This window comes from Talpa occidentalis, unplaced genomic scaffold (assembly GCF_014898055.3).
Source record: "Talpa occidentalis isolate TD23 unplaced genomic scaffold, MPIMG_talOcc4v2.1 talOcc4.16, whole genome shotgun sequence".
In the NCBI taxonomy this organism is placed as follows: domain Eukaryota; kingdom Metazoa; phylum Chordata; class Mammalia; order Eulipotyphla; family Talpidae; genus Talpa; species Talpa occidentalis.
In genome coordinates, this window is record NW_023601653.1 from 48,112,329 (window position 1) to 48,137,957 (window position 25,629).

Sequence of the window (25,629 nt, forward strand, 5' to 3'; positions counted from 1 at the left end):
AGCAGTGGGGAGACAGGCAAGGTCTCTTGCGCCATGTGGGTCACTTCCCTGGCAGGGGTGTGATAGCGTCATGGTACTATGACTTAATACCTTGTGCCACCAGCTTCCTCATTTTCACTCTTAAAGGTGCCCATGAGTCTCTTGTTTCTACCAGACAAACTGCATTTATAAATCATTTGCTTCCCTATTTTTCCTTGATCCAGGACTCAGTCAGTTATTTATGATTCTGACAAGAACCAGTGTTACTACATTGAAGTGGTGCAATTCCAGTGAAAAGCAAAGGCACTTAGATGCTTTGTTAACAACTTTGCTGTGCTAGCACATTTGATTTTTTTTTCCTTCACGTTTCAAAATAGTAATGGGTCCTTCTTAGGGACCTATAGGTGATTGGAGTGGAGTTTGTTGCTGTGAGCAGAAATGAGTTGGTGAGGATTGGTAGGCTGGCAGGATGTGAACTCAAGTGTTATGCTTGGCAAATTGGAAGAGGAGGCAGGGAGGGAGGCAGCACAGGCAGGGCCACAGAGGGACTGTGGCTGGCTGTGCTGAGGCATTGTGGAAGATGGAGTTGAGATCAGAATGGGGTGGTCTGTGGACATACTCAAGCATCAGATCAAGAGTTCTGGACTATTGTCTGGAGACAAATGGGAACCCTTAGAAGATTTGAGCTCAGAAGTAATCTGAAGAACTTGCTTTTAAAAGGAAATTCTTCTTGCTATGGTGTATAAGATGATTGCATCAGTTTTTAAAAAATATTTATTCATTTATACAAGAACAGGGGTACAGGTCAGAGGCGTGGGAAGGTAAGAGAATTCACTAGAGACAGAGTGGGGAACAGAAGAGGCAGACAAACCGAAGACACTGCTGAGGGGACCAGCAGGCGAGGAAGGGTTTCTCCCTGGCCGACCGGGAATTGAACCTGAGCTGCAGAGGCTGAGGACAGATTCACAGTGTAGCGCTCAACCAGCTGCGCCACTGGAGAGGCCCTCAGTTTTTTTTTTTTTTTTTTTTTATTGTATCAGTTTTAACTTCAATGTACCAAAGGAAGAAAGTCTAGCACATAAATATTTTATTTACAGAAGTGAAACTCTTACATTATGTTGTGGCAGAAGACTATTTCAAGATATGAAACAGACTTTTCTTCCTCCTGGTGTTTCTTTCTGTGTCTTCTACATTTAAGCAGCTAGTTGTGTAACAGGGTGGTCCCCAGGAAAAGGGGAGATTCCAGGCTCCCTGACGCACCCAAGGAAGGGTGGATATGGGCAGGGAGGAGGAGAAGCTGGAGAAGAGGCTGGAAGAAGGGAGGGAGGAGACCTAAAGATAGAGCTTCCATATGATCCAGCAATTCCAATCTTAGGTATTTACCTAAATGACACAGAAACATGAATTCCAAAGGGCACCTGCACCCCTGTGTTTACAGCAGCACTATTTACAATAGCTAAGCTTTCGAAACAACCCAAATGCCCAAAAATAGATGACTGGATCAAGAAGATGTGGTACATATACACCATGGAATATTACTCAGCGTTCAAAAAAGATAAACACATGCAATTTGCAGCAACATGGATGGCGCTGGAAGGGATCATGCTCAGCGAAATAAGCCAGAAAGAAAAAGGAAAATACCGGATGGTCTCACTCATAGCAGGAATCTAGAAAACTTAAATAAGGGACCAGGAAAATGAATAACTATAAGAAAGTGAAAATCAAAATCAACAAAAAACTATGAACCAGAGACACTCTATGGGGGGTAGGGGGCGGGGAGGGGAGGGATTGGGGTCAAAATAAGGGGGTTGCAATTGTATGGGGGAATATAAAAATAAAATTTATTTTTTAAAAAAAAAGTAAGGTCAGAAAAAAAAAATAGTCTACAGCTTCAACCACTGGTTGCCACCGGTCACACTAAGGGTCCCTCTGTGTTTGGAGATGAGGATGCTCCTTTACTGCCCGTGGGATCACTGTCACAGGAGAATTTTATCATTGCTTCAAGGGAGAAGGTTGTAGAACAGTGATAACTAAAACAGTGCCAAGGCTGGACAGGTCACTGTGGGTTCTCACCTGTGCACTCACAACAGCAATGAGTCCCAGGGCAAGTTAAGGTTAATTAGGCAGCTTCGGGACTTTGGAGAGTTTAAAGAGACTTCTGAGATAAGGAAAAGAAATTCAGAAGGGCTAATGAGGGCAGTAAATTTTAAGGCTGAAATTTAAGGCTAATTGGGACACTAAGATAAGAGCTGTAAAGGTAAATACAGCCGTCCAGGGAAATACAGCCACTGAGAGAGTCAGTCACCAAGAGGATGATGAGATTTTTGAATAGAGAAAAATGATTTAAATATCTCCTAGACACAGATCCGCTGAGCTTTTTGCCCCAACCTGGTCTGGTTCCACCAGACTGGGAGTCCCACTTATTTCTCTTCCTTTTCTCCTTAATAATCTTTTTCTTTCTCTAAACAAATTTGCCTCTTGGCTTGCCTGAGCATTGGCAAATTTCCTGCTGCAGCATCTTGAGACACTGACCCATGGTCTAGTAGCTGGGACTCAGCGCTGCTACCGCAGGCTGGGATCCATTCCTGGCTGGGAGACTGGGCCTGAAAACCAGAAATTATGGTATCAGCAAGGCCCACTCAGGCTCAGTGTGCAACAACACAGGGTTTATTAACAAAGGGGTAATTGGGAAAAAGGAAAATGTTTCTAAGGCCACAAATGACCAACTGTTCTACCCCAGGTAGTGTCCACAGTGACCAATAATCCAAACCAAAAGCTGCTTATACTAATTGGCATTGTCCCTTCCATGAAAGCTTGGAACTGGTCGCACACCAGTCAGTGCTGGACCAGGATCCAACTCATGGTGGCAGCTGGAGGTGCTCATAGGCAGTGCTGCTGAGGTGGCACTGATGTCGTTTTTGGAGTTAGTGTGGGGTCCTTGGGTTCACTCTGGGAAAGGTGTCACCAGAGCTCCCGTTTCAGCGGCACGTGGCGAATTTCCCAGGTGAGTTTCCTCACGAGACAGAGACAGTAGTTGTATTTAAAGAGCAGGTTTATTAGAAAAGGGATAGGACAGTAAAAAGACACTTGCATAGACACAAGTGGGCCGAAAGAGCTGCCCCAGAAGGGACAGGTCTGCTAAGAGAGGCCTGTGTAGTTGCAGGTGGGCGACCTTGAGGAGAGCTGTCTCTGCTGAGGGAGGTCAGTGAAGAGAAGTCCTGGCAAGGAACAGGCTGGGCAGGCAGGAGGCTGTTGCCCTGCAGAGGGAGAGAGTTGGTGAAAAGAAGCACCTGCATAGGCACAGGTGGGCAGACTGAGTGCTGCTCCATTGTGAGGGCTGTGTTAGGTTTTATCATCTTCAGGGAGGGGCTCATCTTTGTGGGTGGGTGGTTTGTGTCCCGGACACTCCCTATAGCAGTCTGACAGTAAGACCAAAGTACAATAGTGAGTCAAGGTCTTTTAAGAGAGAACCCAGAGGAGAGTCCGCGGGAATGGAGAGAGCAGATCCCATCACAGATGAGTGCCTGGAAGAGCCTGAAGTGGGGGCAGCCATGGGCATGACCCCAGGTGAGTAATCCTATTTTTGTAGGCGTCCCCACATTGAGGAGGAAGTCCCGTAGGCCTGAGCGTTCCCAGGCCTCGACATACTTACTATCTGTCCCTGCCATTCTCTCTTCTCTGGGTGGAAGGAAAGCTGTCCTATTTAAGAAGGATAGCTTGCATTTGGCCCATGTGTGGCTGGTCTTAATACCTTATGAGGTATTAATACCTTAATTCCTTATGAGGAAACTCTATGGCATTTAAGATGATTTACAGTGGAGGGCCAGAGGCCTAGCTCTAATACTGTAAGATCTAAGATAGCTGACTTGATTTGTCTTAGTCCCTCACGAATCTCAAAGGTAAGGCAGATATAACAAAAAAGTTTAACCAAGGAGAGGAAATTCTTGTCTCTATAGCAAGGGAAGGAGACTATCAAATTATCAGTGACATAGGAAGGCACTTAAAAGACAAGGATTCAGAGAAGGGGAGCTCTACCTGAGCAAGAAAAAGGCTGGATGGGTTTCTGGCTACTTACGTTTCGTTGGCTTGGAGTTAATTACGACAAAAATGAAGCAGTGGAAGGTTATGCTTCAAGTTAGGGAAGAGCAGTAGTTAAGAGGTTGTAAAAAGTAGGTCCAGGTCTCGTTTTTACAATCCTAAGAGGTGAAGAGCTGCAGGGTAGGCCATGTGGAATGGTTATTACGAGTTCCTGGGTTGCTGCACCCTTTGTCTTGGGTTGGTGGGACTAGAGCTAACCCAGGATGCACACCAACTTATTTTTTCATGGGAGTCTTCTAGAAAGTGGCAGCCAGCCCTAGTGGCCTTTTACATGGCCAACCCATGCCCACTATTTTTGCGGTGAGAGCGAGACCTGAATTGAAGACAGAACTCAGGAGCCAGCACTTTTCCCAAGGTGGAGAGGGAATGGTGGCTCGACTGAGATCAGCAAGGTAATGAGGCAAAGAGAGTGGCATGAGGCACTCACCTGATTAGGCCTAGGGCAAATGGAAGGCCGTTCCCCCATGTTTTAGGGCCTGCCAAAGAGTAGCCTTGGCCTGAGCCCCTCAGTCTGTGTAGGACAAACAGTAACCGAACACCAACTCCTTTCAAAAACAGAGCTTGTAAGAGCATGAAGATAGAGAAACTGGAGAAATCTTACCAATGCTGTGAAAAACCATATGTTGGGCACCAAAATGATGTTGGCACCAGATGATGTGAAGAACCCCACATTGGGCGCCAGCACCACAGCAGCCAGTAATACCTGCTGGCCAGTGCCAGAGGCAACAGCAACAGGAATGGTGCTGGAGGATCAGAAGCAGTGGACAGCTCTCAGAGGTCACAGGTCAACAATGTTGGTCACAGATTAGCAGTGCTGATGGTGCCAGAGTACCGACACTAGTGTCATAGCCCTTTGATTGTTGTTAACATAAGCCAACAGCAGACAGCTCTTCGAGACACACCAGGCATAGGCCCATGGACACAGGACAAAGGTGGCAGTCAGCTGTCATGGATGCAGGGCCAGGGTCAGGAGCAGTATTTGGGCTAAGTTTGAAGCAGAGATCAGATGTGAAGGTCTCAGCGGTCTGAACATTCTTCCAGCAAGTTTGGAAATGAGTTTTTCTGATGGGACTGTCTGTGAAGGTCTTTCCAGGAAACGGTCTCACATAGTCTGAACCCCTAGCCCTCTGGAACCTTGGCTTATATCTCCTGCCTTTCAAGCCTGATAGGTCCATTTACAACCTTAGTTGTGTGATTGTTGCCAGTCAAGTTCCAGTCAAATCAGTCCATTTACTATCCTTACTGGTCTCAAAAGTGAAATACCAGCTTGCTCATCTAGATCTGCCTAAAGGTGATGTTGGGCCAGCTCATTGGTGTTGAGTTCAGGGAAACTGTGGCAGCTTCAGGTGGTTGTACCTTGTCCAAGCAGCCTTGAACCAGGATGATGCCACCGGAACTTGGGGCTGGCCTGCAGGCTGCAAGCACCACTGGCTCTTAATCCCATTCACACCTCATGGTAGCAGTAGGCTTGGGGCTCCTGTTTCAGTTGGGGCAATAACAGAGTGACCTCCCTGCTTCTACCATTTTTTTCTAGTTCCTTCAACTTATAACATTCTACATGGCAATGTGCCATATTTTGGGGTACCACATCTGAACCTCATCATTTCAGTGCTTAAAATGACTTATCTGTAGCCCCAAGCACTCTTCAAATAGCTCTCTATGGTCACATTTTTGTGGAGTAAGACAAATTCACATTTTAATTCTATTTGATAGATGTGTGTTCATGAGTATCAGTAAAATGGGATGATAGTGGTATCTACCTCATACTGTACTTATGAAACTTAAATGAGCCAATGAATGTGAAGTGTGTAGGCCTGAGCATGGCTCATTATAAAGCTCAAAATATAATACTTAGTAAGTTACTGAGTAATAGTATTGAAGTGAATTGAGGAGACCTGGAAATGTGGTGTCAAACCGAGGACTATTCCTTGAATTCTGTGTTTAGTGTTTTCCTTCCAGTTAGTTATCAGAAAGGGGCAGAAATTGCAAAGTTTATCTGGGGAAGAAATATATGAGTTTTTCTGAGTATGTTAAGAGAGACAGATATAACACCTGAGTGAGTAATTTTGAAGAGTCTAAATAATTTTCTTGGAATCTCAGCCCAGTCTAAAACTCCAAAGAAATCAACAGCTGATGCCTACATTTTACCCCAGGCAAAAACATTCTTGCTAAACAAACTGTGCTTCATTGTGGCCTAAGATGTATCACTAGCCTGAGGCTAAAACTCTTTCTGCTTATTAAATGAAACACACCCAAGCTGGGTCACAGCATCAGCAAATAGGGCGCCGGCCTTGCCCAATTTCTCCAGGTCCTTGAGCACAGAGGGGGAAAAAAAGAATTAATCAAACAGAGCCCATCTTGGGGTTTTAGGAGGGCTTCTGATGCCTTTTAATGTAGGAAAACATTAAGATGTTAGATATTAGCACAGCAGAATCAACTTTAAACAACTTTCGAACTTGCTAAAGAATATTTGTTTAGCTGCCTCTCGTCTACTATCAGTGTTGACTTTCGAGAGACCTCAGAGATTTAATAGAAAAATGGACTGAGCAGTGAGGGAATAATCCCGCAGACTCTGCAGTCACACAGAGCAGTCAGCCTGGCGCCCCAGTCCCCTCCTCTGTGGCCCCCGAGTCATTTTTTTGTGCTGTTCTCTCTGCATTTCTCTTCTTCAATCTTTCTTTCTGGTATTTTCTTTACCAAATCTTTCTACAACATTCACACTCCAATCCCCATGTTGCCGCCTGGTAAGTAATTTTAAACATTTGGTGGATTTAATAGCTGAAATAATTATACCTTTTCATAAATGTACTGATGTACTGGGTGATAAGCAGATTTACAGTAATCAAAATGCATACTCTAAGTTGACATATAAGATGCCCCTTGGAGTACCTCATTTTTTTTCTTGAAGCAATTGTCTTTTCTTCTCATTTCATATTTTGCAGATGTACTTAAGGCATGTTGGTGAATGTAAAATGCACATGCCAGACATTCTTTAAAAAGGAGCTCCTTTGAGGAGTTTCTGGTTGAGGAATCAGTGCATATTGGTCCCCAACCTTTATGAGAACAGAGACCTTTTGTTTGGAACATATGTATCTCCTTAGCTGGCTGTAAGATTTGAATTTTTTTTTTTTTTAAGATTTATTTATTTATTTATACAAGCACTGGGTACAGTCAGAAGCGCGGGAGGGTGAGAGAATTCACCAGAGCCAGAGAGGGGAACAGAACAGGCAGAATGATGAAATACGCTGCTGAGGGGAGCAGCGGCAGTGGCAGGAGAGGTCTGTCATGCCATGTGGGACCCTCGCTGGTGGCCGGGGATTGAACCAGTGCTGCAGAGGCTGCGGGCAGCTTCGCAGCCCGGCGCTCAACTGCTGCGCCACCAGGGGAGGCCCAAGATTTGAATTCTTTAATATCTTATGTAATGTTACTCTATTGAACAAAATGTTTTTCTGAGTTCTGTGACCTGTCCTGGTAAATCAATCCAACTCAAGGAAGGGTCCTGGGAACTCTGATTGGCCAGGAGTACAGGTACCAGCCTGGGCCTGCAACTGGTGTCTGAAGGTGACAGTGGGGCACGGGGGCGGTGCAGGGGAGGAGGTCTGCTGGGACTGAGCACTTAATCTGTGCAATCTCCAAGTAGATAATGTCAAAATTGAGTTGAATTATAAGATACCCAATCAGTGTCCAGTAGTTGCTTTTTTGATGTATGGAGGTTCCCTTCCCCCTGTCAATAAACACACATTGGAAATTGGTCTAGGAACCTAAGAGAGAGTTTACAATTAACTGCTCAGATATCAGTAAATTAGCAATAGAGTCACATAATGCAAAGACTGAAGTTTCTAAAGGTGATGATTATCTTGCCAGAGCTGTAAAAACTGGTGTTAAAACATGGCAGACTCCAAAACATAGCAGTTCCACTTTTTTTTCCCCCGAGGGCCTTCAGTCTTTTTTTTTTTTTTAATATTTTATATAATTCTTACATCATTTTTCATGTTTGCACTCTGTATGCATTTTCATTTTGGATATATTCCCCATACAATTGCACCCCCCTTAGTTCGATCCTAATCCTTCCTCTCCTCGCCCCCACCATAGTGTGTCTCTGGTTTATAGTTACTTGTTGATTTTGATATTTACTTTGTATTAATTAGTCTTTGTCTTGGTCCCTTATTTAGATGTTCTAAATTCATGCTATGAGTGAGACCATAGCTAAGCTATGGAAACAACCCAAATGCCCAAAAATAGATGACTGGATCAAGAAGATGTGGTACATATACACAATGGAATATTACTCAGCAATCAAAAAAGATAAACACATGCATTTTGCAGCAACATGGATGGAGCTAGAAGGGATTATGCTCAGCAAAATAAGTCAGAAAGAAAAAGAAGTTCCACTTTTAATATAAGTTTTTTTTTTTTAGGAAATGAGAAATAATGAGATGGGAGAAAATAGAACAGCCAAGGCAGGAAAGTGTCTTTCATGAATTAAGGTGCAGGAAGGAGGGGAGATGGGCTCAACCTTGAATTGTGGAGCAGCCCCTGTCCTGTGTCTGTGAAACAGTTGAGTCATGGTGGCAGAGAGGCCAATAATAAGGTTGTTGGAATAATTTAGGTATGAAATGATGAGCCCTTGGAGGGAGGAGGTAAGAAGGAGAGATGTGAAGCCAGTGTGTGTGAAATGAGGCAGTTGCATAGTGGAGACTGAGGACAGAAAGGGTTATGAGAAGGCTTCATTGTCCCTCCTGGCTTTCAAGCTTAGTGCAGAAAGTGTGTGTTTCTTTGAATTTTGTCCATCCTTTCTAGTTAGCGCATACTTTTATTTTTAAATGTATTTCTACAATACTATAGAAAAAACACTAAATTAAAATTCTACACTGTGTTCTTTTTATTAGACAATGGTGGGTACAAATTATTAACTTATTATTTGGTTTCTACATTTGGAGAATGGCTTGATTATTTCCACTTCTTACATCCTACTTCCGTACTGGTTGCATGGTCTTTTAAGTTGCCAGGGAACCAGCACAGGGCAGCACAGAGCCTTCTGTTGCTCATGGGCTGGGAGCAAAACCATGCCACACTCTCTTTATTTTTCACCTCATCACGTTATCACTCTCATTCCTCAAGTGAGGCAGCCTAACATTCTTTATGACCACGATGGAATTCCAGTGAACATCTTTAAATTTTGGAGTAAAATTTTTAAAAAAATATTGGGTAAGTTAGAAATGATTTATTATTTTTTTTTAAAGATTTATTTATTTATTTATACAAGAAACGGGTTACAGGCCAGATTTACCAGAAGGTGAGAGGATTCACCAGAGACAGAGCGGGGAACAGAACAGGCAAATTGACAAAATACACTGCTGAGGGGAGCAGCAGGCGTGACAGGACAGGTCTGCCGCACCATGTGGGACCCTCACCGGCCAACCGGGATCGAACTGGCGCTGCAGAGGCTGCAGACATCTTCTGAGTGCAGCGCTCAACCGCCTGCACCACCAGGGGAGGCCTAGGGAGTGTAAAGATGTAAGTGTGGGATTAAGAAGGAAAGGACTATTATGACACATGCAGTGGCAGGAAGGGCACAGAGCAGGACTCTATGACCTGAGCAGACAGGGGAAAGGAGAGTCCTGGAGCCCTCAGTGGCTTTTTCAGGCTTTTATTGCCATTATACCAGGTACACGCAGGTAGGGGTGCTGGGGGGCCCAGGAGGCTGAAAGGCCTCCTAGCCCCGGGCGAATCTTCACTTTTCCTGGGCTCTCCGGCGTTCTCTCATGATCTCGTTCTATCTTGCCGGTTTCGTTCGGCTCTCTCGTTTGTTCTCCTTATGGCCCTCCATTTCCATTCTCCTGGTGTCCCCATGATGCCACCCTTATAAGCCAGACCCAGCCCAGGTGTACCCACCTACGTAGGCCCACTTCCCACTTATAGGGTAAGGTAAAAAGTATCAGGCTTTTCTGCCCTCCCGCCATCAGGATAGATGATGGATCCTTGTCCTGAATGCATGCCTGATGGCGGGCACCTGGAGTAGGGTGTGGGCATAGGTAGATGGGATTCACCTGGGCTAAGACTGGGCTTTTAGGGGTGGCGTTGCGGCAACACCAACAGAAGCCGAGAGAAGAAAAAGCAGAGAAACATGAAGAACCACGAGAGTAGCAGAGAACGCCGGAGATCCCAGATAGAGTGAAGACTTGCTGGGGGCTGGGAGGCCTGCCAGCCTCCTGTCCCCCCAGCACCCGTGCCTGCTGTGTACCCAGTAAATCTGAATAAAAGCCTGTAAAAGCCACTGAGGGCTCCAGGACTCCTCCTTTACCTGGTCTGCATGGGATCATAGAAAACCTGCCCTGTGCCCATTTCTGACCCCACACCACTCCAGGTGTCCGCCATCAGGCATGCATGCAGGACCGTAGGGATCCATCAACAACCCTAATGGCAGGAGGGCAGGAAAGCCTGACAATCATTCACCCTACAGCACATTACACCTTTTCTGGAGAGCAGCTCTTCAATCTTCAGAAGTTTTTAAATGAACTTACAAATAATGTGACCAAACTTACCTATCTTCTGATTACAGCCTGCAGCTGTGCCTCCTGACATTTTTAGCACACAATTTTATGGTAACTCTGTGGTAGAAATGTGACTGTCTTCCTAAAGACAAGCTCAACTCATGCCAACTCTGCTCACTCCAACTGTTCTGGAGAACTGTCAGGTGCTGCTGCTATAGCAGGGGTTCAGGTTGGGGGCCTTCCCTCTGAGCTGACCTTGAAGATGTCCCTATGGAAGCAGCTGGGCTTCTATACTAGCCACCAGCAAAAGAACTCCAGAGACATGGCACCAGATACAGGGCACCAGATACAGGGCCTCTGGAGACTTGTTTTCTTAGTGAAGCTGACTAATTGGCAAAGATCAGAAATGTGAAACACTAGTCCTTTAATGTTGAAGGTGTATGTAAGGTGAATGATTGTCAGGCTCTTCTGCCCTCCTGCCGTTAGGATTGATGATGGATCCCTGTGGTCCTGCATGCATGCCTGATGGCGGGCACCTGGAGTGGGGTGTGGGCATATGTAGGTGGGCATACCTGGGCTGAGACTGGGCTTATAAGGACGGAGTCACGAGGATGCCAGCAGAACAGCAGAAGGAGAACAAAAAGAATGAAAGGAAGCAGGAGAGAGAGAATGAAACCATGAGAGAATGCTGGTGTAGGGTAAGTGAAAAAGTATCAGGCATTTTTGCCCTCCCACCATCAGGATAGATGATGGATCCCTGCAGTCCTGAATGCATGCCTGATGGCGGGCACCTGGAATGGTGTGTGGGCATATGTAGATGGGATTCACCTGGGCTAAGACTGGGCTTAAAAGGGCAGCGTCATGGGGACGCCAGGACAACCACGAGAGCAGCAGAGAACAAGGCCACCAGGGAACGCTGGAGAGCCCAGGTAGAGTTAAGACTTGCTGGGGGCCGGGAGGCCAGCACAACTGCCTGCCATGTACCTGGTAAATCCCAATAAAAGCTTGAAAAGCCACTGAGGGCTCCAGAACTCACTCCTCCTTTACCCCATCAGCTCGGGTCATAGAGATCCGGCTCCGTGTCTTCCTGCCATTACCCAGAAGAGAGAGAATGAGACCACGAGAGAATATTGGAGAGCCCAGATAGAGTGAAGATTCACTGGGGATTAGGAGACCTGCCAGACTCCTGTCCCCCTGTAGAGGCAGGACTGGACCAGTGCAGGTTTTCTGATCCCATGCAGACTGGGTAAAGGAGGAGTCAGAGTCCTCAGTGGGTTTTTGCAGGTCTTTTATTGGGGTTCACCAGGCATATGGCAGGCAGGGGTGCTGGGGGGCCGGGAGGCTGGCAGGCCTCCCAGCCCCCAGCAAATCCTCACTCTATCTGGGCTCTCTGGCCTTCTCTGTTTCTGCTTCTTTTCTGCTTCTTCTCTGCTTCTCTCTTGGCTTCTTCTTTTGGCTTCTACAGGCGTCCCCGCAACGCCACCCTTGAAAGCAGTCTTAGCTCTGTCTCTGGTGAATCCTCTTACCCCCATGCACCTCTGGCCTGTACCCCAGTTCTTCTATGCAAAAAAAAATGAGATCAGCTGTAAGTCTGTAAGTGTTAAATTCTCATCAGATTTCAAAGGTCTTGGAAAATATGCTATTAATAAATTGTATGCTTATTACTCATGGAAATGATAATGTTTTGGATACATGAGCTAAATAAAATATATTGTTATATTAAAAAAAAAAGCAGTCTTAGCTCAGCTGAATCCCATCTACCTATGCCCACACCCTATTCCAGGTGCCAGCCATCAGGCATGCATTCAGGACAAGGATCCATCATCTATCCTGATGGTGGGCAGAAAAGCCTGACATTTTCTTTACCCTACAGTCCACCCCCTCAGGGTTTTCTGCCATATAGTCTACATATATATACAATTTTCTAAGCAAACAAACAATGCATCCATGGCCCACAGAAGCAAATACATCACAATAACAATACAACAGAACACAAATAAGTCCAGGACAAATAAGTCCAAAAGACAATTATTGGTACCAGCAGATGAGCCACCAAATCTGCTGCCGAAGGCACTGCTCACACGAGGGAGGGGAATCACTCACGGCATCTACTATAACACACCAGGAGCCGTCAGGCTTCCTGGCCTTCTCTGGCTGTAGTCTCGGCTACAAGCCACACACCGCATCCACCCCCAGGATGCACTAGCTCTGGGACTGGCGATTCTATTCTGTTGAGGGTAATCGCCAACCCTCAGGGTTTCTGTCTGCAGTCGCTCCAACACTCGGCCTTCATAGCCACCCATGCGACTCACATACCCCTGCACTCAGGCCAACCCACTGCACAAGCACATGGGTCGGGGATCCAAATTCTACATTTGGCTTGGGCTCTATCCCAAGCCATGTTCCCCATCCGTCCCCCAAGGACGGGTTCCTCAGCTCCTCACCCTCACTCAAGAATGAGCAGGGCATCACCCACAGGTGATTTTACGAGACTCACAGGTCTTCAGCATACCCAGGCTGCTTAACAGCCACTCAGGGCTTCTCAACTTAGCATCAGCACCAGCTTTTGCTTCTCAGTTGGCTTTTCTCCTCCGCCTGGCTGCTGGGCATACACAGGCTGCTTTTGGCCATCAAGGGCCACTGGCCACCCCCAGATTCCCATCTCCTGGGGTTTACAAACAAAACTGTTCCACCCCCAGGGTCCCAAAACATATCAACCTGCAAGGTCCTCCGCCTTCTGGTGGGATTGTCAGTCCATCAGTCCAAGTCTCTTGACCTCTCCCTGAATCAGCACTGGCGAGCTCCAAATCTTGGTCCTCTCTTTGCCGATGATTCTTGCTGCCTCAGGGGTCATTGGCTGGTCCTCTCGGGCGTCTCCTCGATGCGAGGTCTCGTCCCGCAGCTCCTGGACCGTATCCACCTTCTGTGACACCATGGTGCCTCCAGCGTCGTCACAGGCAAACACTGTTACTCCTTAGTCCCTCCAGGTCTTCGGAGGGCTCCATACCCGTCTGCATGGATCATCTTGCTGACTTACGCCAATTGTAGAGGCAGGACTGGACCAGTGCAGGTTTTCTGATCCCATGCAGACCGGGTAAAGGAGGAGTCAGAGTCCTCAGTGGGTTTTTGCAGGTCTTTTATTAGGGTTCACCAGGCATATGGCAGGCTTCCCAGCCCCCCAGCAAATCCTCACTCTATCTGGGCTCTCTGGCCTTCTCGGCTTCTGCTTCTTTTTTTCTGCTTTTCTCTCGGCTTCTTCTTTTGGCTTCTACTGGCGTCCCCGTAACGCCGCCCTTAAAAAGCACAGTTTTAGCTCAGCTGAATCCCATCTACCTATGCCCACACCCTATTCCAGGTGCCCGCCATCAGGCATGCATTCAGGCCAAGCATCCATCATCTATCCTGATGGCGGGAGGGCAGAAAAGCCTGACATTTTCTTTACCCTACACCCCCAAACCCCTTGGCACCCCTGCTGGCCGTGAACCTGATAAACTCAATAAAAGCCTGAAAAACCACCAAGGGCTCCTCCAGGACTGTCCTTTACCTGTCTGCATGGAACATAGAGATCCTGCTCTGTGCCTTCCTGGCACTACGCTGTTCTTACAGAAAAACAATGTACTATATTTGAAATGAATTTAATACTTGCTTTCTAAAAAAATTGTTTATTCAAACTCACATTTATTGAACATATTTATCTACCATGTGGTAGAAACTAGGCTTGATCTGAAGAATATAAAGATGAATAAGACATACTGTTCTGTCTTTCAAGTTTCAAAAACCAGGTGGGAATTGTCATTTAAACAAAGCAGTTTAGTATGATTGAGATAAGTGCTGCTAGATGTATGTACAGAACACTGGGAGGAACCAGCTTAATAAAGTTGAGGAAGGTTCATTGTGGAGATGATATTTGAGTGGATTGAGCTTTATTTCCCTTTGTCTAAACTCCAATAAAAACTAATAAATTGAATGTTATTTACTAGTTCAGTGCTTCTCAGCTAACTAAATCACAGAAAACAATAAAGCAGTTTTGAAACCTGACACCCATCAGATTCACCTGAGGAGTTTAACAAAATTCCTGTGACTCTCAAACTTATAAAAAACTCTCAACCACACTAATAATAAAATAAATGCAAATTACTTGTCAGATTGGCGAAAATCCAAGACCCATTCTATTTGTGAGGCTGTGGGGGAAAGAGGTGCCATTTTTTTAAAAAAAAAAAGATTTATTTATACAAGAACTGGGCGGGGTACAGGCTAGATGCATGGGAGGGTGAGAGGATTCACCAGAGACAGAGTGGGAAACAGAACAGGCAGACTGATGAAATACACTGCTGAGGGGAGCAACGGGCGTGACAGGAGAGGTCTGCTGCCCCATGTGGGACCCTCACCAGACTCTCACCAGCTGGCTGGGATCGAACCTGCGCTGCAGAGGCTGCAGACAGCTTCACAGTGCGGCGCTCAACTGCCTGTGCCACTAGAGGAGGCCCAAGAGGTGCTTTGATGTTGATGGGGAGAATGCAAACTTGCATTATGCAAGGGGATATGTCAACAAATTATATAATAAATTAAAGGCATTTATTCTTTGACCCATATTTCACTCCAAGAAATGTATATCTGTGTAAGTATAAAAAAACAACTGCATAAAGGTTGTTTATTAGGGCTGGTGTTTGTGAGTGTGTGTGTGTGTTTTGTCCCGACCCGCGGGATTCGTAGGCACGAAAAGAGAAGGGCTGAGGATTGAAATGAGGGGCTTGAGACAACTTGACGCTAGCGTTTACTTCTTTATTTTTCCTTTTCCTTTCTTTTACTTTTCCCTGTCTTTCTACCTTCCCTGACCTTCTCTCTGCTCCTCTCGCAATAACCTCTCTCGCAATAACCTCCTCGCAATGACCTCTCGACCTTCTCGTGGTTCTCTTCTTATATCCTGGTAGCTCCTCCCATCGTACCTCCCAGTCTCATTTGATTAATAGGAAACACCTGTGGTTTCTCAGCAGGCAAAACGGTAAAGCGAAAACTAATTAATGGCACGTGTGTTGCGCAACACGGCGCATGCTCCAGGCGGCTCCGGACATGTTTGATTTACTTATTTTTTCAGTTTTGTTTTCCATTGAGATAATGTTGGTTTACAACATTGTATATGACTTAGGGGTACAGGCTCACACCTCTTGAGAGGCTTGTGACCACACCATGCTCATCACAAAAGCACCAATAATCCTCTACCATAGTCCAATAGGCCCCTTTCTTCCCTCCTTCCCTTCTCCCTCCCTTCTCTTTTTCACCGGTCCCCTCCCTCCTCCATCCTTCTTATAGTTACATGACTCAAGCATAATAAAGAACAAAGATGATCTCCATGTACTGATACCGAGTGCTTCCTACCCAGAATGTATTAAATATAAAAATAATCAGGAGAGGACCTCTCGGTTGGTGCAGTGGTTGAGCGCTGGGTTGTGAAGGTGCCCGCAGCCTCTGCAGCACCGGTTCAATCCCCGGCTGCTCCCTGGCCAGCGGAGGAGGGTCCCACATGGCGCGCAGACCTCTCCTGCCGCCCGCTGCTCCCCTCAGCAGTGTACTTCGGTCCGTCTGCCTGCTCTGCTCCCCGCTCTGGCTCTGGTGAATTCTCTCACCCTCCTGCGCTTCTGACTGTACCCAGTGCTTGTATGCATAAATAAATAAATAAATCTTTAAAAAAAAAATCAGGAGCAGGACAGTACTCACTGTATTTCTTTTTTGTAAGAAGAGAGAAATAAGAATGTATATATATATATTATTTTCTTAAATTTGCTCCCCAAGCCACTGGAAAGTTAAATCAGAAACTAATAAAAATGGTAACCTATGTGGACTTTTCATAAAACCTCCTTATTTTAAAATTTAAACATTTTAAAGTTAAAGAAAATTTGCAAGCCTGGTGCTAATAAATTTTTCCCCAGAATCATTCTAAATACATTGCTGAAAGGGTGCTTCCTTCACTTGCTCCTCCCCAAGTTTATTGCACTTTCTTTCAAACATGGCACACTCATCAAGGGAGAACATTGACATCGACATGGGATTAGCAACCAATCTCTAGACTTCATCCAAGTCTCTCCACTTGACTCTGAGTGCTTTTTAGAACAAATGAATCTCATTGAGAGGCATTTGCTGTATATAGTATTCGTTTTCTTTAGTTCGTCACACCTGGACAGTTTCTCTGTCTTCATTTCATGACCTTTTGAAGATTTTTAATATTATTGAAAAATATCCTTCAATATAAATTTGTCTGATGTTTTCTCATGTTTAGATTCAAGGCTGGGTGTTTTGGGGGGAACATCACAGAAATGATATGTATTCTCATTACATTTTATCAGATGGTGCATATTGGGATGGTTGTCCCAGTGTTGATGTTGGCTTTAACCTCTTGATCAGGGCTGTTCACTCTAGTAACTCTTTTCCCCTTTGTCATGAATATGTGTGGGAAGGAATTTGGAGACTATGTAACCATCCTGTTCCTCAACAAATTTTGCATTAATTAATTGATAACATGATTTTCTATTTTATTAAGGGATTACAATTTTTATTATATTTATTTTGGGGCTTACATTATGTCATATTTGACTAGTGGAACCTTCTTCAAGTTGACTTTTGTGTGATCTCAAAATTTATCCCTGTATATAACTGGAAGACCAGGGTTTAGCCTACCTGTCATCACTGAATGCTAACTTGGAGACAGAGAATTTAATCTTTAAGGTGTGTTTTAATCAGACAGCTGGTAATCTGGAAGATGGGGGGTTAACACTCTAAAGAAACCATTTAACATTTAATTTCCAGCTGCCTTTTTGTAGTGACTTGAACAAAGAGGGTTCAGCAGTAAGCTAGCTTTCACCACTGCCAGGAGATAGTGAGGTCCAGTCTCTGGAGCTCCTTACTGTCCTCCTGGCCTCAGGCTTGTCCCACCATGCCAAGGCTGATCTGCAGATAGCACTGGCTTCCTGCACTCCTCCAGACACATTCTTGGGTTAGAAGTTCAACTCATAAATAATATGTATGTACATATTTTCTACTATACCAGCTTAGAGTTTCACCTGATCTCCTCCCCCTCCCTATCCCCTATCATCCCCCCGCATTAGTAACAACCCTTTATAACTATAAGGCTTGTTTCAGTTCAAAGATGGCACTCTGCCTTTGTGCAGACAATCAGTTGTGGTTGTTGTGACAGCACCTTGTTGATATATTAATCTTCTTATGCAGGTGGGTGCATGTTGGAAGGCATTGCATATAGATAGCAACAGGCAGTTATGCCCAAGAAAATAAAAAGCAAGATTAGAAAGCATCTCTCAGGCTTGTGATACTGGGGAGCCACGAGGTTAAGAGAGAGAGATCAAGACTAAAGAAAACCTCCTGATTTTTTATGTCTGAGACAATAGCATGAATAGTCTTAACTTTATGCTCAATAAGTTGAGTGTTGTCAATCAGGTTAAAACAACATAGTCCTTTAAATTTGTCACAACCGTGGTTGTGTCTCAGCAATAAATAATCTAGTGCTGACCAATTCTCCAGGACGGCTTTCCTGACCTGGCCCAGTTCTGTCCCTTGGCCCCCATAGCTTGTGATGTTGCATTCAAGCCTTTGAACATTGCACATGGCAAGTGCTTAATACTCCACAGGTTTAAGTTGTCATTGCACTTTGGTGGGAGGGAGATTTACCTTTTCTTTCTTACTTCCTGAGTTATGTGGACCTTCTGGGGCATAAACACTGTGAGTCTCCCAAGGCTGCAGGGCCCTCTGGTGCTGTTTGCAGGTACAAAGGAGTAGGCCATCTTATAGCATAGCAGGAACCATCCCACTGGTAACTTTAAATGAGCCTCTGCATAGGACACAGAGGAGGTAGTGTTGCAGGTCATGTCATTTTCCAAAGTCAAATTCAGACAATATTTATTACATCCTGAGAAAGAAACACATTCATCAGTAGGTAAGACTTTTGCCAATTTCAAAGGGAACATTTCTCTGTCTTTTTTGTTACAACAGGCCCCTGTAGTGTAAGTAAAAATGTTATCAGGCTTTTCTGCCCTCCCGCCATTAGATTAAATGTGTGTCTGATGGTGGACACCTGGAGTAGGGTGTGGGCCTACATAGGTGGGCACACCTGGTCTGAGACTGGGCTTATAAGGGCAGCATTGTGGAAACGGAAGAGCTACCAGGAGAACAAGCGAGAGATGAAAAGAGAACCAGCAGAGAAGCAGAGGCCACGAGATAACGCCAGAGAGTCCAGAAAGAGGGAGGACTCGCTGGGGGCTGGGATGCTGGCAGGCCTCCCAGCCCCCTGGCACCCCTGCTTGCCGTGCACCTGGTAAACTGTATAAAAGCCTGAAAAAGCCACTAAGGGCTTCAGGACTCCTTAACCTGTCTGCTCGGATCATAGAGATGCTGCCTGTGTCTTCCTCGTGGGACTGCAGTCCCCAATTATAGATATCAAGGTAATGTTTCAAATGCTGAAACACGAGGGGAGCCACAAGGCAAGATGTCAAGGTCTGCTCAACATAAGTCCCATCTGCAAGGCAAAAGAGATATTCAGAACATTTCGTGCCAGATATACCCAGACGTTTTCATCCTATCTGAATGGTATACTGTTTCCCTGGAGAGATAAACAGCAAGTTATTAGTACAGAATAAACATTATTGCCTTTTTATAATCAGTTTTAAGTCTCCCACTCTCTTGGATTCCCAGTGACGTTCCAGTGCCTTCTTCACTCTGGTGTAGTGTATCCAAGGCTTGACTCCAGCAAATTTTACCTCCGTTGGTGTTACCAGGAGTGCTTCCCATGGGCCAGTCCACTGTTCAGCTAGCTGATCTTCTGGTGTTTAAGCTTTCAGCAGAATCCGATCACATGATTTGAATGAATGTACAGGACCAGTAAGAGCAGGATTTGTAAAAAATGCATGTGCTTTAATCGTATCTAGGAACTGTCCTAGGTGATGTACGTAATTTTTAATTTTTAATTCTTGATCTATTACCATGTCAATTAGTTTGAGTATGGTCTGGAATGGTCACACATACACAATTTCGTACAGGCTCAAGCCAAGCCTGCTTCGGGGAGCCACCCTTACTCTCAGCAGAACAATATGCAATGCCTGATCCCAGTGCAGATGTTCTTCCTGGCAAAACTTGGCAGTAATTTTTGTTTTTTCTTAAGATATTGTAGCACCATCAAGGCGCAGTGCAGGTTTTCTGTGATCCGGACAAACAGGTAAAGGAGAGTTCTGGAGCCCTCGGTGGCTTTTTCAGGCTTTTATTGAGCTTTTTACATCTTTTGCATTGTGGCAGGCAGGGGGGCCAGGAGGCTGGCAGGCCTCCTAACACCGCCCCCCTACCCCCGAGTCTTTGCTCTTTTTGGGCTCTCTAGTGTTCTCTCCTGGCCTCTGTTCTCTACTGCTCCTTTGCTACTCTGCTGGTTCTGCTCTTGTTCTTTTTTCTGCTACTCTACTGGCACTCCCCCCCCCCCCCACCAATGCCACTCTTTAAGCCCAGTCTCTCAGCCCAGGTGTGCCTACATATGCATGTCCATCCCCTATGCATGCCCACCTATGCATGTCCATCACCTATGCATGCCAGGCGCCCGCCATCAGGCATGCATGTAGGACCCTGGGGATCTATCATTAATGCTAATGGCAGGAGGGTGGAAAATCCTGATAACTTTCACTTACCCTACAGATATGATTAATTTTTTTACTTTATCTGATGACAGAGGCTTCCAGGCTGTATGCAGTCTCCCTTTGATCCCCAGTTGTTTGTTATCCATGTGTCAAAGGCAGGTGCATTATTACTTTGAATGGTGCCAGGCAGTCCATACTGAGGGATGATGTTCCTTAGTAAAGTTTTGACGATCTCCAGGCCTCCCTGGTGGCACAAGGGGTTAAGACACAACTTATGAGCTATCTGCAGCCTCTGCAGCACGAGTTTGACCCCCCAGCCGGCCAGGGAGCAACCCACGTGGCACAGCAGACCTCTCCTGACTCACCAGCTGCTCCCCTCAGCAGTGTATTTCAGTCAGTCTCCCTGTTCTGCTCCCCACTCTGTCTCTGGTGGATCCTCTCACTGCCCGCACCTCTGGCCTGTGCCCCTGTTCTTTTATGCATAAATAAATAAATTTTAAAAAAAATAAAGTTTTGACAATTTCCACAGCTTTCTCTGTCAGGCTAGGGAATGCTTCCTCCAGAAGTATCAAGACAGACTAGCATGCGTTTATAGCCTCTTGATTCCGCATGTGGGTAAAATCTATCTGCCAATCTTCAAAGGGGTACTGTCCTTGGTATTTTAAGTCTTCTCTGGTGGGGGTCTGTCTCTGGATTGTTTTTCTGGCAAATTACACAGCGAGCTGTTGCCCTCTGTACAGCCTTGGAGAGGCCTGGGCTTGTAATCCACGGCTTCAGATAATTTTTTTTTTAAGATTTATTTATTTTACACATGAACTGGGGTACAGGCCAGATGCGCAGGAGGGTGACAGGATTCACCAGAGACAGTGGGGAACAGAACAGGCAGACTGACGAAATGCACTGCTGAGGGGAGCAGTGGGCAAGACAGGAGAGGTCTGCTTCGCCATGTGGGCCCCTCGTCTGCCGACCGGGATGAACCGGCACTGCAGAGGCTGGGGACAGCTTCACAGCGCTGCTCTCAACCACCTCTGCCACCAGGGTAGGCCCCATATAATTATTTAAAGAGTTTCTCCTGAGATGAGTTGACTCATGTACTTATTTAATAATTGGCTCTGTTGTAGAAGCCGACTCACTGGGGCGGAGGAAAAACAAGCGGTACTCTAGGACAGGTGAGGTCAGGAAAGTTTCATTCTCGCATGCGGACCCAGACACTGAAAAGCACCTGTACAAAGGTCTGGGCCTTGAGCTAACAGATTTCTTTTTATACACACACACACACAAAAACAACTGTCTCAACATTTGTTACACAGGCAGATTGACAGATTGTTTTACAATAGGCAAAATCATTTGGTGGAGTGCAAGGCCATTTCACATGGTAAAGGGGAGTTTACGAAGTGGGAAGGGGATGGAACTATCTCAAGATTGCTCAAAAGAGACCATCCTGTCTGGTTATCTGACTCCCTCCCTTTGAAATGCAGCCTTGTTTAGATAGTTGTACTGAGACCGGCCAGGAATATTTCAAAGAGAAGATTTGCAAGTAAGCACACTTGTTAATTGCTCCTGGATTAAAATGCTAATTGCACCTGGAGTGAAATGCGCATCTGGTGGTTGTTTATGACATCCAGTTGCTCAGTGGTTTTTCATCAGCTCTACTGAGTGGACTGGGAGGAATATTGTCCCTTTTCAGAGGTTTAAAAAATATGGACTTATCAAACCCCACTGGTCTCCCCATAACACTCCCATATTGCCCATGAAAAAGACCCACTCTGATGAGTACAGGCTTGTAGAGCAAAAGGGAAGCCTGTGGCTCACGGCAGGCTGGATGAAAAATATTAGGCAGTGCTGCTAGATAATCCCAACGTGACCCTTAAACTGAACAAACTGAATCTGTTATAGGACAGGAAGAGGGGCAGCCCAAACCCTGCAAACCTGCCTATTCTAAATGGGTTCTGCCATCCGCCGCATCAACACAAAGCATATGAGACTTTAATGGGAAGGAGCTTTAATTAGGAAACAATACAGGAAAGGCAAAGAATCTAGTTTCTAAATGAAGCACCCAAAGTGACCCGTCCCCTCGTGGGTAAAAGTCCATCCATATGGGATTGGCCCAGAGCAAGGCCCCAAAGCCTGCCACAAGTCTAAAGCATCTTCCAGTGGGGACCCACAGAAAAGGGTCAGAAACAACCAGACAAGCCCAGAAGGAAAAGAGCAAAATCAACATCAAGATAAAAGCTGCCATTGTCACCTCCCCATGGGTCTCACCCACATCCGTGTCACCCAGTCCACGACCAAAAGACAAGCGCAGTTTCTTCACGTGTCTCTAGGCTCCATGCGCCTCCTCCAGGTCTCCTGGCTCCATCCTGCTTCCTTCCTTCCTCAGTCTCTTCTGCAGCTTCTTCTCTCCCTGCTCAGCTCCACCCTCCCTTGGGTGGGGCAGGGAACCTCCCCCTTTCCTGGGGACCACCCTGTTACAAATCCAGCACTGCTTCTCCCAGACACACAATGGGGCCTCTGATACATGAATGTACTGAAATAATAAATGAAATTTACTCCTGTAGACCAGATTTATAGGCTAACCCAACTGGAAAAAGCCGATTGGACCCTCCTCACTGATGGGAGCTATGTTCTTCAAGGCAGCCAGAGGGCTGGGTATGCAATGGTCACATTAGAGTAAACTACCGTGGGGCAAAGGCTTTGCCTCCTGCCACTGCTGCACAGAAAGCTAAGCTCGGGGCCCTGACATGGTCACTTAAGCTGTTGGCAGGGAAGAAGGCAAATGTTTTCATGGATTCCAGGTATGCCTTTTTAATTTTGCACACTATGGCTCTATCTGGAAAGAGAGGACACTGCTCAATTCCAATAAAAATACAATCAAACAAGCATCAGAAATTCTCAGACTATTGGCAGCAGTTCAGACCCCTGAACAGGTGGGTTTTTATGTGTATAAAAATTAAAAAAAGTTAAAACCTCTATTTTTAAAATTTGAATTTGAAATTTCAATATGAATATATGATCTCGAAATTTATCCCTGTACAGTTTCCCCTAGCTCTGTTACTGGGAAGGGCCTTGATAACCCAGATGCAAACAGTACCCCTGCCCCAGAGTTTGTCTTTTCCCGCTGAAAGAAACCAAAGCACCTTAGAAAATCAACTGATTCTGGGTCTGGACGAGGATGTGTCCAAGGTGAATGTGGAAGACTTTGCTGTGCCAGACAAAGAGTCAATGTGAAGTGACTGAAGATGGAACAATTTAAAATACAAAAAGAATGACTGCAGTGGAACAAAACACACCGAGGATATGAAAATCTGTGAGTCTATAAAATGATACCCAGAAAAGAGAAAACCAAATGCAAAACAAACACCATTTATCTCCTACTCTTTATTCTGGAACGTGATGATTCAAAATACATAATTATTTACCTTGGCCCCAGTTGATGAGATAAAACTTTCTCTTTTGCTATCTCTCATAAAGATTGCCAGTTAGTAAGTACTGAATGGATGACTGAAATAGAAAAAGCACCATGTTGCCAGCCCCTAATGAAGTAATTGATTGAAGCAAGAATTGTGAATGGATGAGTGTAAGAAAAATGAGTGAATCAGGCTATTTTTCGCCTTTCATACAACAGAGAGCCCATACTTTGAAATGCTCTGTTTTCCTTCATTCTGGCCTCTAGCAAACAGCAGATGGGCCTTGTATTTGCAACGATGTAGATGTATCAGTTGTGTGGCTATGGGCACTTAACAGTATAAAGGGGGCTAGGCTGGGGCATTGCTGTCCTGCTTCTCTCAATGTTGGAGGCTCTCTTGCCCTGTCTGCCTGCCTATGTGTATGGTCCCCTGTCTCAGCATTAAAGGCCTACAAAATTCACTAAAGTCTCCTCTTTTTGTCTGCAAGAACTGACAATGAACCTACCTGGCCTGGGATGGCTGCACAACAATGATAAAGACATTAGTTGATATATTGATGGAGAGTTGGATACTCTAGTGTTACTGAAGTATTAATGCACACATTATCCAATGAGGTACCAGGCTGTCTCTGGCTTACTGATAATGGGTCCATTATATATGAAGTATCTCATGATGTGTTGCAATATTATACAAAATCAATGATGACATTTTGCCTAAGATGTTGCAGATCAGGGTGCGTTCTTGTGTTCCAGGGATAGAGGGATAATCACTGACACACCAGACTGAAGATTAGCAAACTCAGGTTTACATCAAAAGAGACTCCAGACAGCAGGAAGTCATCTAAGGGAGGAGCCCATTGCTAGGATGCTGGTTTCCTTTTCATAGGGCTTCTGGGAACTTTCCACCACTCTCAAAAGCTCCCAGGGCTTTTTCTACTTTGGGGTACTTTTCCACTGCTCTACTTTGCCTCATTGCCCCCTTTTGTCACCCAGAGGTGGAAAGTGACCACAAACCTCTTCTTCCCCACACCTCTCCTATGGCTGCCATCTCAAGTGCTGTCAGCCTTTGCCCACCAGCCCCCCGGACCTTCAGTGTTTCACCTGAAAATAATTCATCCTCTAGAGATAAACTCCAATTTTTTTAAAAATAAATTTTATTTTTATATTCCCCATACAATTGCAACCCCCTTATTTTGACCCCAATCCCTCTCCTCCCCGCCCCCTACCCCCCATAGAGTGTCTCTGGCTCATAGTTTTTTGTTGATTTTGATTTTCACTTCTTACAGTTAATCATTTTGCTGGTCCCTTATTTAAGTTTTCTAGATTCCTGCTATGAGTGAGACCATCCGGTATTTTCCCTTTTTCTTTCTGGCTTATTTTGCTGAGCATGATCCCTTCCAGCGCCATCCATGTTGCTGCAAATTGCATGTGTTTATCTTTTTTGAATGCTGAGTAATATTCCATGATGTATATGTACCACATCTTCTTGATCCAGTCATCTATTTTTGGGCATTTAGGTTGTTTCCAAAGCTTAGCTATTGTAAATAGTGCTGCTATAAACATAGGGGTGCAGGTGCTCTTTGGAATTGATGTTTCTGTGTCCTTTGGGTAAATACCTAGGAGTGGAATTGCTGGATCATATGGAAGTTCTATGTTTAGTAGGTCCAGAAATCTCCACACAGCTCTCCATAGTGATTGGACCAGTTTGCACTCCCACCAACAGTGCAGGAGAGTTCCTTTTTCTCCACATCCTTGCCAACATTTGTTGTTGCTAATTTTTTTAATATGTGCCATTCTCACTGGTGTGAGATGGTATCTCATGGTAGTTTTGATTTGCATTTCCCTGATTACAGGTGATGTTGAGCATTTTTTCATATGTCTGTTGGCCATTTGCATTTCCTCTTCAGAGAAGTTTCTTTTTAGCTCTTCTGCCCATTTTTTGACTGGATTATTTTCTTTGTTGAGTCTCATCAGCTCTTTGCAGATTTTTGTGATCAGTCCTTTATCATTAGTGTTGTGTGCAAAAATG

General features: G+C 45.2%; 2 long non-coding RNA genes across 2 annotated transcripts in view; one reads left to right on the plus strand and one right to left on the minus strand.

The window, feature by feature from the left end:
• The first annotated feature begins 3,345 nt into the window (after positions 1–3,345).
• The window catches only part of LOC119247601 (uncharacterized), a 31,946-nt gene continuing 9,662 nt past the window's right edge, over positions 3,346–25,629 (plus strand). Inside the window, exon 1 of the long non-coding RNA XR_005125782.2 lies at positions 3,346–3,546. This is a non-coding gene — a long non-coding RNA (uncharacterized LOC119247601). The remainder of the gene's footprint in view (positions 3,547–25,629) is intronic.
• Positions 11,942–20,433, minus strand: LOC129145972 (uncharacterized). The gene is made up of 3 exons (XR_008552232.1): positions 20,246–20,433; positions 18,249–18,486; positions 11,942–13,864 (listed from the first exon to the last, which is right to left on the minus strand). It is a non-coding gene; the product is annotated as an uncharacterized LOC129145972 (long non-coding RNA).